Consider the following 12,302-nt stretch of genomic DNA (forward strand, 5'->3'; position numbering starts at 1 on the left):
AAATTACTCCCTTAAAGAAATATAGGAGAACACAGGTAAACAAGTAGAAGCCTTTAAAAAAAGAAACACAAATGTCCCATTAAAAATTACAGGAATATACAACCAAACAGGTGAAGGAATTGAACAAAACCATTGAGGATCTAAACTTGTATAGAAAGAATAAAGAAATAACACAGGGAGACAAACCCAGAGATAGAAAACTTGGAAATTAGATCAGAAGTCATAGACGCTAACATCACCATCCAAGTACAAGAGGTAGAAGAGAGAATCTCAGGGGCAGAAGACACCATAGAAAACATTGACACAATAGTCAAAGAAAATACAAAAAGGAAAAAGCCCCTAATCCAAAACACCCAGGAAATCCAGGACACAATGAGAAGACCAAACCTAAGAATAATAGGGATACAAGAGAACAAGAATCCCAAATTAAACATCCAGTAAATATCTTTGACAAAACTATAGAAGAAAACTTCCCTAATCTAAAGAGATATCCATAAACATATAAGAAGCCTACAAAACTCTGAAAAGATTAGACCAGAAAGGGTCACATAATGACATCCTGTCCCATAATAGTCCAAACACCAAATACACAAAACAAAGAAAGAATACTGAAAGCAGTAAGGAGAAAAGGTAAGGTAACATTCAGAGGCAGACCTGTCAAAATTACCCCAGAATTCTCATCAGATACTATGAAAGCCAGAAGATCCTGAGCAGACATCATACAGACCCTAAGAGAACACAGGATTCTATATCCAGTAAAACTGTCAATAACCATAAATGGAGAAACCAAGATATTCCATGACAAAACAAAATTTGCACAGTATCTTTCTTCAAATCCAACACAATGAAGAATAATAGATACAAAACTCCAACACAAGGAGGGAAACTATGCTCTAGGAAAAGCAAGAAAGTAATCTTCATCCAACACACCCAGAAGAAGAGAGCCACAGAAACATAATTCCACCTCTAACAACAAAAATAACAGAACATAACAATCAATATTACTTATTATCTCTTAATATCAATGACCATAATTCCAAAATAAAAGGACATAAACTAACAGACTTGATATGTAAACAGGACCCAGCATTCTGCTGCATATAGGAAACGTACCTCAGTGATGACGAAAAACACTACCTCAGAGTAAAAGTCTGGGAAAAAAATCTTCCAAGCAAATGGCCTCAAGAAAAAAGCTTGAGTAGCCATTGCAATAACAAATAAAATGGACTTTCAACCAAAACTTATCAAAAAGATAAGAAAGGGTACAAAAGAATTTAAGGGAAATGATGGGACAACATACCCAAAATAATGGTACACAATGAAAGCAGTGTTAAGAGGAAAACTCATAGCTCTGAGGCCTCCCAAAAGAAATTGGAGAGAGCGTATATTAACTGGTTGACAGCACATCTGAACACTCCAGACTAAAAAGAAGCAAATTCACTCAAGAAGAGTAATGGGTAGGGAATAATCAACCTGAGACCTAAAATCAAGACAAACAAACAAAAAAAAAAAACTATACAAAGAATCAAAAAACACAAGAATGTGGCTCTTTGAGAAAATATACAAGATAGATTAACCCTTAAGCAGATTAACTAGAGGGTAGAGAGATAGTAGACAAATTAACAAAATCAGAAATGAAAAGGGAGACAAAGCAACAGAAACTGAGGAGATTAAAAAAATATTATATCCTACTACAAAACTAGAAAATCTTGAGGAAATGGACAATTTTCTAGACAGATATCAGGTACCAAAGTTAAATCAGAATCAGATAAACCATTTATAGAGTCCCATAACTCTCTGGGAGCTCTGGTTGGTTGGTATTGCTTTTTTATTGGGTTACAAGTCCCTTCAGCTCCTTCATTCCTTTCTCTAATTCCTCCAATGGGAACCCCATTCTCAGTTCAATGGTTTGCTGCTAGCATTTGCCTCCATATTTGTCAAGCTCTGGCAGAGTCTACAGGAGACAGCTATATCAGGCTCCTGTCATCATGTACTTCTTGGATTCATAGATATTAGCTTGTTTTGGTTGAATATATATATGCGCTGTATCCCAAGGTGGGACCAGCTCTGAATGGCCATTCTTTCAGACTCTGCTTTAAACTTTGTCTCCATATCCCCTCCTATGAATAGTTTTGTCCCCCCTTTTAAGAAGGACTGAAGCATCCACACTTTGTCCTTCTGCTTGAGTTTCCTGTGGTCTGTGATTGTGTCTTGGGTAATTCCAGCTTTTGGGCTAATATACACTTAACAGTGAGTGCATACCATGGGTATTTTCCTGTGATTGTGTTACCTCATACAGGATATTTCCTACTTCAATCAATTTGCCTAATAATTTCATGAAGTCATTGTTTTTGATAGCTGAGTAGTATTTTTGTGTAGATGTACCACATTTTCTGTATCCATTTCTCTGTTGAGGGTATGTGGGCTATTTCTAGCTTCTGGCTAACATAAGTAAGGCTTCCATGAACAGAGTGGTACATGTGTCTTTATTGTATGGTGGAACATCTTATGGGTATGTAACCAGGAGAGATATAGCTGGGTCCTCAGGTAGTGCAATGTCCAATTTTCTGAGGAACTTTCAAACTGACATCCAGAGGAATTGTACCAGTTTGCAATGCCACCAAAAATGGAGGACCATTCTTTTTCTCTACATCCTCACTAGCATCAGCTGTCACCTGAGTTTTTGATCTTAGCCATTCTGACTGGTGTGAGGTGGAATTTCAAGGTTGTTTGGTTTTGCGTTTCCCTGATGAAGAAGGATGTTGAACATTTCTTTAGGTACTTCGCAGCCATTCAATATTCCTCAGCTGAAAATTCTTTGTTTAGTTCTGGCCCCAGTTTATAATAGGGTATTATGGTCTCTGCGGTCTAATTTCTTGAGTTCTTTGAATATTCTGGATGTTATCTCTCTATCAGATTTAGGATTGCTAAAGAATTTTCCCAATCAGTTGGTTGCTGATTTTTTCCTAATAGCAGTGACCTTTGTCTTACAGAAGATTTGCAGTTTTATGAGGTGCCATTTGTGGATTCTTTTTTTAAACCTTTATTAACTTGAGTATTTCTTATTAACATTTCGATTGTTACTCCCTTGGCCGGGCCAACATCCCCTTAACCTCTCACCCTCCCGTTCTATATGGGCATTCCCCTCCCCATCCTCCCCCCATTACTGCCCTCCCCCCAACAATCACGTTCACTGGGGGTTCAGTCTTGGCAGAACCAAGGGCTTCCCCTTCCACTGGTGCTCTTACTAGGCTATTCATTGCTACCTATAAGATTGGAGCCCAGGGTCAGTCCATGTATAGACTTTGGGTAGTGATTTAGTGACTGGAAGCTCTGGTTGCTTGCATTGTTGTTCATATGGGGTCTCGAGCTCCTTCAAGCTCTTCCAGTCCCTTCTCTGATTCCTTCAACGGGGGTCCCATTCTCAGTTCAGTGGTTTGCTGCTGGCATTCGCCTATGTATTTGCTGTATTCTAGACTGTGTCTCTTGGGAGAAATTTACATCCGGTTCCTGTCGGCCTGCACTTCTTTGCTTCATCCATCTAATCTAGATTGCTGGCTGTATATGTATGGGCCACATGTGGGGCAGAACTCCTAAGTGGGTGTTCCTTCTGCCTCTGTTCTTAACTTTGCCTCCCTATTCCTTCCCAAGGTTATTCTTGTTCCCCTTTTAAAGAAGGAGTAAACCATTCACATTTAGCTCATCCCTCTTGAGTTTCGTGTGTTCTGTGCATCTAGGGCAATTCAAGCATTTGGGCTAATATCCACTTATCAATGAGTGCATACCATGTATGTTTTTCTGTGATTGGGTTACCTCACTCAGGATGATATTTGCCAGTACCAACCATTTGCCTACGAATTTCATAAAGTCATTGTTTTTGATAGCTGAGTAATATTCCATTGTGTAGATGTACCACATTTTCTGTATCCATTCCTCTGTTGAAGGGCATCTGGGTTCTTTCCAGCTTCTGGATATTATAAATAAGGCTGCTATGAACATAGTGGAGCATGTGTCCTTGTTACAAGTTGGGGCATCTTTTGGGTATATGCCCAAGAGAGGTATAGCTGGATCCTCAGGCAGTTCAATGTCCAGTTTTCTGAGGAACCTCCAGACTGATTTCCAGGATGGTTGTACAAGTCTGCAATCCCACCAACAATGGAGGAGTGTTCCTCTTTCTCTACATCCTCACCAGCATTTGCTGTCACCTGAGTTTTTGATCATAGCCATTCTCACTGCTGTGAGGTGAAATCTTAGGGTTGTTTTGATTTGCATTTCCCTTATGACTAAACATGTTGAACATTTCTTTAGGTGTTTCTCAGCCATTCGGCATTCCTCAGCTGTGAATTCTTTGTTTAGCTCTGAACCCCATTTTTAATAGGGTTATTTGTCTCCCTGTGGTCTAACTTCTTGGGCTCTTTGTATATTTTGGATATAAGGCCTCTATCTGTTGTAGGATTGATAAAGATCTTTTCCCAATCTGTTGGTTGTCGTTTTGTCCTCAAAAAAGTGTCCTTTGCCTTACAAGAGCTTTGCAGTTTTATGAGATCCCATTTGTCGATTCTTGATCTTTGAGCATAAGCCATTGGTGTTCTGTTCAAGAAATTTTCTCCAGTGCCCATGTGTTCGAGATGCTTCCCCACTTTTTCTTTTATTAGTTTGAGTGTATCTGGTTTGATGTGGAGGTCCTTGATCCACTTGAACTTAAGCTTTGTACGGGGTTAAAGCATAGATCGATCTGCATTCTTCTACATGTTGACCTCCAGTTGAACCAGCATGATTTCCTGAAAACGCTATCTTTTTTCCATTGGATGGTTTTGGCTCCTTTGTCAAAAATCAAGTGACCACAGGTGTGTGGGTTCATTTCTGGGTCTTCAATTCTATTCCACTGGTCTATCTATCTGTCTCTGTACCGATACCATGCAGTTTTTATCACTACTGCTCTATAATACTGCTTGAGTTCAGGGATAGTGATTCCCCCTGAAGTTCTTTTATTGTTGAGGATAGTTTTAGCTATCCTGGGTTTTTTGTTATTCCAGATGAATTTGCAAATTGTTCTGTCTAACTCTCTGAAGAATTGGATAGGTATTTGTATGGGGATTGCATTGAATCTGTAGATCACTTTTGGTAAAATGGCCATTTTTACTATATTAATCCTGCAAATCCATGAGCATGGGAGATCTTTCCATCTTCTGAGGTCTTCTTCAATTTCTTTCTTCAGAGGCTTGAAGTTCTTATTTTACAGATCTTTTACTTCCTTGGTTAAAATCACACCGAGGTATTTTTTTTCTTGTAATCATACTTTTATTTTTAATGATGGTTTTGTTTAATGAGCTGTCAAATAACTGAAAATTAAAAAAAATATTTTCCTATATGATACTAATTAGTGTAATATAGAATTTTTCTAGATCACCACTCTATAGAACATAGAAAAATCCACAGGCTTGGACCCTACTTTAATTCCCTGGGCCTGTTATAACAGCAACATAGAGTAGAATAGGATAATGAAAGGATGTAATTTTACTTCTCAGGGAGGTATTATTCAGGTAGGTTATTTCAGAAGCCATGAGGACAAATATGTCCACATACTCCTCTAGTCTGTGGAGCCTTGCTGGCAAATCTTGGTATCTATTGGCTATTTGTTTATATGGGTATGGCATGCTGATATCAGTTTATCCTAATGCTTTCTTTTAACTTTCTTTGTCCATAATAGCCCTTCAAAAAAGTTAATTTTCAAAATACTGAGGAATAGATTTCAGTGTACAAAGTTTGCTCTTGAGGACCTGGTTAGCAGCAGATATGGTACTATAATATTATCATATGATTTTTTTGGTTCACAAAACATCCCTTAATGTTACTTACTACTTATAGATTGTTGACTCAGAAACAAAAAAATTGGAGGTGGTATGAAGTAGTCACTGGGTCTTGACTTAAAAGATGTTCTGACATAAAGATTTTCTATTCATCTCTTATTATTTTCATTTTCTCCTCATGAAAGAAACTGACAATAAGTACTGATATTCAAGACTCCTCAATAAAGGCCAACTGCCTTGGTACTGATACTTCTGCTCTCCCTGGTGTAAGGTATGCTTACAGTTCCGTGGAATGGCGTGTCTATCACTCTTCAACTCTTCATTACCGACTAAACTCCTAGGAACTTGAACTGTCCTATGACTTATTTTTATCACTATCACATTAATGTTGTATGTAAGAAAATACATATACTCAATGCTAATATTTTATAATTATCCTATAAAACAGTGCTATGTTAGCCATCAGTGTTTTTAAAAATGCATTATATATATATACATATATATTCTCAATTTTATGTTCCTTCTTTAATAATTATTGTAATTATAATTCCTATTCTCAATTTTATGCTTTATTTTTCTTTTTTTCAAATTTTTTTATTAACTTGAATATTTCTTATTTACATTTTGAGTGTTATTCCATTTCCCGGTTTCTGGGTCAATATCCCCATAACCCCTCCCCCTCTACTTCTTTATGGGTGTTCCCCTCCCCATCCTCCCCCTATTGCCTCCCTACCCACAACAATCACGTTCACTGGTGGTTCAGGCTTAGCAGGACCCAGGGCTTCCCCTTACACTGGTGATCTTACTAGGATATTCAATGCTACCTATGTGGTCAGAGTCCAAGGTAAGTCCATGTATAGTCTTTAGGTAGTGGCTTAGTCCCTGGAAGCTCTGGTTGCTTGGCATTGTTGTACATATGGGGTCTCGAGTTCCTTCAAGCTCTTCCAGTTCTTTCTCTGATTCCTTCAACGGGGGTCCTGTTCTCAGTTCAGTGGTTTGCTGCCGGCATTGACTCTGTATTTGCTGTATTCTGGCTGTGTCTCTCAGGAGAGATCTACATCCGGCTGTGTCAGCCTGCACTTCTTTGCTTCATCCATCTTGTCTAATTGGGTGGCTGTATATGTATGGGACATGTGGGGCAGGCTCTGAATGGGTGTTCCTTCTCTGTCTGTTTTAATCTTTGCCTCTCTATTCACTGTAAAGGGTATTCTTGTTCCCCTTTTAAAGAAGGAGTGAAGTATTCACATTTTGATCATCTGTCTTGAGTTCATGTGTTCTAGGTATCTAGGGTATTTCAAGCATTTGGGCTAATAGCCACTAATCAATGAGTGCATACAATGTGTGTTTTTCTGTGATTGGGTTACCTCACTCAGGATGATATTTTCCAGTACCAACCATTTGCCTACGAATTTCATAAAGTCATTGTTTTTGATAGCTGAGTAATATTCCATTGTGTAGATGTACCACATTTTCTGTATCCATTCCTCTGTTGAAGGGCATCTGGGTTCTTTCCAGCTTCTGGCTATTATAAATAAGGCTGCTATGAACATAGTGGAGCATGTGTCCTTGTTACAAGTTGGGGCATCTTTTGGGTATATGCCCAAGAGGGGTATAGCTGGATCCTCAGGCAGTTCAATGTCCAATTTTCTGAGGAACCTCCAGTCTGATTTCCAGGATGGTTGTACCAGTCTGCAATCCCACCAACAATGGAGGAGTGTTCCTCTTTCTCCACATCCTCACCAGCATTTGCTGTCACCTGAGTTTTTGATCATAGCCATTCTCACTGCTGTGAGGTGAAATCTTAGGGTTGTTTTGATTTGCATTTCCCTTATGACTAAACATGTTGAACATTTCTTTAGGTGTTTCTCAGCCATTCGGCATTCCTCAGCTGTGAATTCTTTGTTTAGCTCTGAACCCCACTTTTTAATAGGGTTATTTGTCTCCCTGCGGTCTAACTTCTTGAGTTCTTTGTGTATTTTGGATATAAGGCCTCTATCTGTTGTAGGATTGATAAAGATCTTTTCCCAATCTGTTGGTTGCTGTTTTGTCCTAACCACAGTGTCCTTTGCCTTACAGAAGCTTTGCAGTTTTATGAGATCCCATTTGTCGATTCTTCATCTTTGAGCATAAGCCATTGGTGTTTTGTTCAGGAAATTTTTTCCAGTGCTCATGTTTTCAAGATGCTGCCCTAGTTTTTCTTCTATTAGTTTGAGTGTATCTGGTTTGATGTGGAGGTCCTTGATCCACTTGGACTTAAGCTTTGTACAGGGTGATAATCATGGATCAATCTGCATTCTTCTACATGTTGCCCTCCAGTTGAACCAGCACCATTTGCTGAAAATGCTATCTTTTTTCCATTGGATGGTTTTGGCTCCTTTGTCAAAAATCAAGTGCCCATAGGTGTGTGGGTTCATTTCTGCATCTTCAATTCTATTCCATTGGTCTATCTGTCTGTCTCTGTACCAATACCATGCAGTTTTTATCACTATTGCTCTGTGATACTGCTTGAGTTCAGGGATAGTGATTCCCCCTGAAGTCCTTTTATTGTTGAGGATAGTTTTAGCTATCCTGGGTTTTTTGTTATTCCAGATGAATTTACAAATTGTTCTGACTAACTCTTTGAAGAAATGTATTGGTATTTTGATGGGGATTGCATTGAATCTGTAGATCGCTTTTGGTAAAATGGTCATTTTACTATATTAATCCGACCAATCCATGAGCATGGAAGATCTTTCCATCTTCTGAGGTCTTCTTCAATTTCTTTCTTCAGAGGCTTGAAGTTCTTATTGTACTGATCTTTTACTTGTTTGGTTAAAGTCACACCGAAGTACTTTATATTATTTGGGTCTATTATGAAGGGTGTCGTTTCCCCAATTTCTTTTTCACACTGAGGTATTTTATATTATTTGGGACTATTATGAATGGTACCGTTTCCCTAATTTCTTTCTTGGCTTGTTTCTCTTTTGTTTAGAGGCAGGCTACTGATTTATTTGAGTTAATATTACACACAGCCCATTTGCTGAAGTTGTTTATCAGCTTTAGAAGTTGTCTGGTGGAACTTTTGGGATCACTTAAATATACTATCCTATCATCTGCAAATAGTGATATTTTGACTTCTTCTTTACCAATCTGTATCCATTTGATCTCCTTTTCTTGTCTGATTGTTCTGGTTAGAACTTCAAGAACTATATTGAATAAGTAGGGAGAGAGTGGGCAGCCTTGTCTAGTCCCTGATTTTAGTGGGGTTGTTTCAAGTTTCTCTCCATTTAGTTTAATGTTAGCAACTGGTTTGCTCTACATGGCTTTTACTATGTTTAGGTATGGGCCTTGAATTCCTTTTCTTTCCAGGGCTTTTATCATGAAGGGGTGTTGAATTTTTTCAAATGTTTTCTCAGCATCTAATGAAATGATCATGTGGTTTTGTTCTTTTGGTTTGTTTATATAATGGATCACGTTGATGGTTTTCCATATATTAAACAATCCCTGCATGCCTGGGATGAAGCCTACTTGATCATGGTGGATGATTGTTTTGACGTGCTCTTGGATTCGGTTTCCCAGAATTTTATTCAGTATTTTTTGTGTCGATATTGATAAGGGAAATTGGTCTGAAGTTCTCTTTCTTTGTTGGATCTTTGTGTTGTTTAGGTATAAAAGTAATTGTGGCTTCATAGAAGGAATTCGGTAGTGCTCCATCAGTTTCAATTTTGTGGAATAGTTTAGATAGTATTGGTATGAGGTCTTCTATGACGGTCTGATAGAATTCTGCACTGAACCCATCTGGACCTGGGCTCTTTTTGGTTGGGAGACCTTTAATGACTGCTTCTATTTCATTAGGAGTTATGGGGTTGTTTAAATGGTTTATCTGTTCCTGATTTAGCTTTCGTACCTTGTGTCTGTCTAGGAAACTGTTCATTTACTGCAGATATTCAAGTTTTGTTGAATATAGGCTTTTGTAGTAGGATCTGATGATTTCTTGAATTTCCTCTGATTCTGTAGTTATGTCTCCCTTTTCATTTCTGATTTTGTTAATGTGTACACACTCTCTGTGTCCTCTCGTTAGTCTGGCTAAGGGTTTATCTATCTTGTTGAGTTTCTCAAAGAACTAACTTTTGGTTCGGTTGATTCTTTCTGTCATCCTTTTTTTTTCTGGGTTGATTTTAGCTCTGAGTTTGATTATTTCCTGCCTTCTACTCCTCCTGGGTCTATTTGCTTCTTTTTCTTCTAGAGATTTTAGGTGTGCTGTCAAGCTGGTGACATATGCTCTCTCCTGTTTCTTTCTGCTGGCACTCAGAGCTATGAGTTTTCCTCTTAGCACAGCTTTCATTGTGTCCCATAAGTTTGGGTATGCTGTACCTTCAATTTCATTAAATTCCAAGAAGTTTTTAATTTCTTTCTTTATTTCTTCCTTGTCCAGGTTATCATTGAGTAGAGCATTGTTCAACTTCCATGTATATGTGAGCGTTTTTCCCTTATTGTTATTGAAGACCAGCTTTATGTCGTGGTGATCTGATAGCACGCCTGGTTTATGACTAATTATATGGTCAATTTTGGAGAAAGTTCCATGAGGTGGTAAGAAGACGGTATATCCTCTTGCTTTAGGATAGAATGTTCTATAAATATCTGTTAAGTTGATTGGGTTCATGACTTCTCTTAGTCTTTCTATGTCTCTCTTTAATTTCTGTTTCCATGACCTGTCCACTGATGAGAGTGGGGTGTTGAAATCTCCTACTATTATTGTGTGAGGTACAATGTGTGTTTTGAGCTTTAGTATGGTTTCTTTTATGTATGGAGGTGCCCTTGTATTTGGAGCATAGATACTTAGAATTGAGAGTTCATTTTGTTGGATTTTTCCTTTGATGAATATGAAGTGTCCTTTCTTATCTTTTTTGATGACTTTTAGTTGAAAATCGATTTTTTTTTTTTTGGATAGTAGAATGCTTGCTTCTACCGACCATTTGCTTGGAAAGTTGTTTTCCAGCCTTTCACTCTGAGGTAGTTCCTGTCTTCTTCTCTGAGGTGTGTTTCCTGTAGGCAACAGAATGCAGCGTCCTCACTCCATACCCGGTTTGTTGATCTATGTCTTTTATTGGGGTGGTGAGACCATTGATGTTGAGAGATATTAAGGAATAGTGATTATTGCTTCCTGTTATATTCATATCTCGATGTGAGGTTATGTTTGTGTACTTTTCTTCTCTTTGTTTTGTTGCCAAGGCTATTAGTTTCTTGCTTTTTCTAGGGTGTAGCTTGCCTCCTTATGTTGCCTCCTTTACCATTTATTATCCTTTGTAGGGCTGGATTTGTAGAAATATATTGTGTAAATTTAGTTTTGTCATGTAATATCTTGGTTTCTTCATCTATGTTAATTGAGAGATTTGCAGGATACAGTAACATGAGATGGCATTTGTGTTCTCTTAGGGTCTGTATGACATCTGTCCAGGATCTTCTGGCTTTTATAGTCTCTGACGAGAAGTCTGGTGTGATTCTGATAGGTCTGCCTTTACATGTTACTTTACCGTTTTCCCTTACTGCTTTTAATATTCTTTATTTTGTGTATTTGGTATTTTGACGATTATGTGACGGGAGGAGTTTCTTTTCTGGTCCAATCTATTTGGAGTTCTGTAGGCTTCTTGTATGCTTATGGGCATCTCTTCCTTTAGGTTGGGGAAGTTTTCTTCTATGATTTTGTTGAAGATATTTACTGGTCCTTTGAGCTGGGAGTCTTCACTCTCTTCTATACCTATTATCCTTAGGTTTGATCTTCTCATTGGGTCCTGGATTTCCTGTATGTTTTGGACCAGTACCTTTTTCCATGACAGTTGTGTCGTTGCTTTCTATGGAATCTTCTGCTCCTGAGATTCTCTCTTCTATCTCTTGTATTCTGTTGGTGATGCTTGTATCTACGGCTCCTTGTCTCTTCCTTTGGTTTTCTATATCCTGGGTTGTTTCCCTGTGTTCTTTCTTCATTGCTTCTGTTTCCATTTTTAATTCCTTCAACTGTTTGATTGTGTTTTCCTGGAATTCTTTCAGGGATTTTTGTGATTCCTGTCTATAGGCTTCTACTTTTTTATTTACGTTTTCCTGTGTTTCTCTAAGGGAGTTGTTCATGTCTTTCTTGAAGTCCTCCAGCATCATGATCAAATATTATTTTAAATCTAGGTCTTGCTTTTCTGGTGTGTGTGGATATTCAGTGTTTGCTTCGGTGGGAGAATTGGGCTCCGATGATGCCATGTAGTCCTGGTTTCTGTTCCCTGGGTTCCTGCGTTTCCCTTTCGCCATCAGATTGTCTGTGGTCTTACTTTGTTCTGCTATTTCTGACAGTGGCTAGACCGTCCTATAGGCCTGTGTGTCAGGAGTGCTGTAGACCCGTTTTCCTGTTTTCTTTCAGCCACTTATGGGAACAGAGTGTTCTGCTTTCGGGCATGTAGTGTTTCCTGTCTACTGGTCTTCAGCTGTTCCTGTTGGCCTGTGTCCTGAGTCGACCATGCAGGTCGC

Source organism: Rattus norvegicus, chromosome 1 (genome assembly GCF_021556685.1).
Source record: "Rattus norvegicus strain SHRSP/BbbUtx chromosome 1, alternate assembly SHRSP_T2T, whole genome shotgun sequence".
Taxonomy (NCBI): Eukaryota; Metazoa; Chordata; class Mammalia; order Rodentia; family Muridae; genus Rattus; species Rattus norvegicus.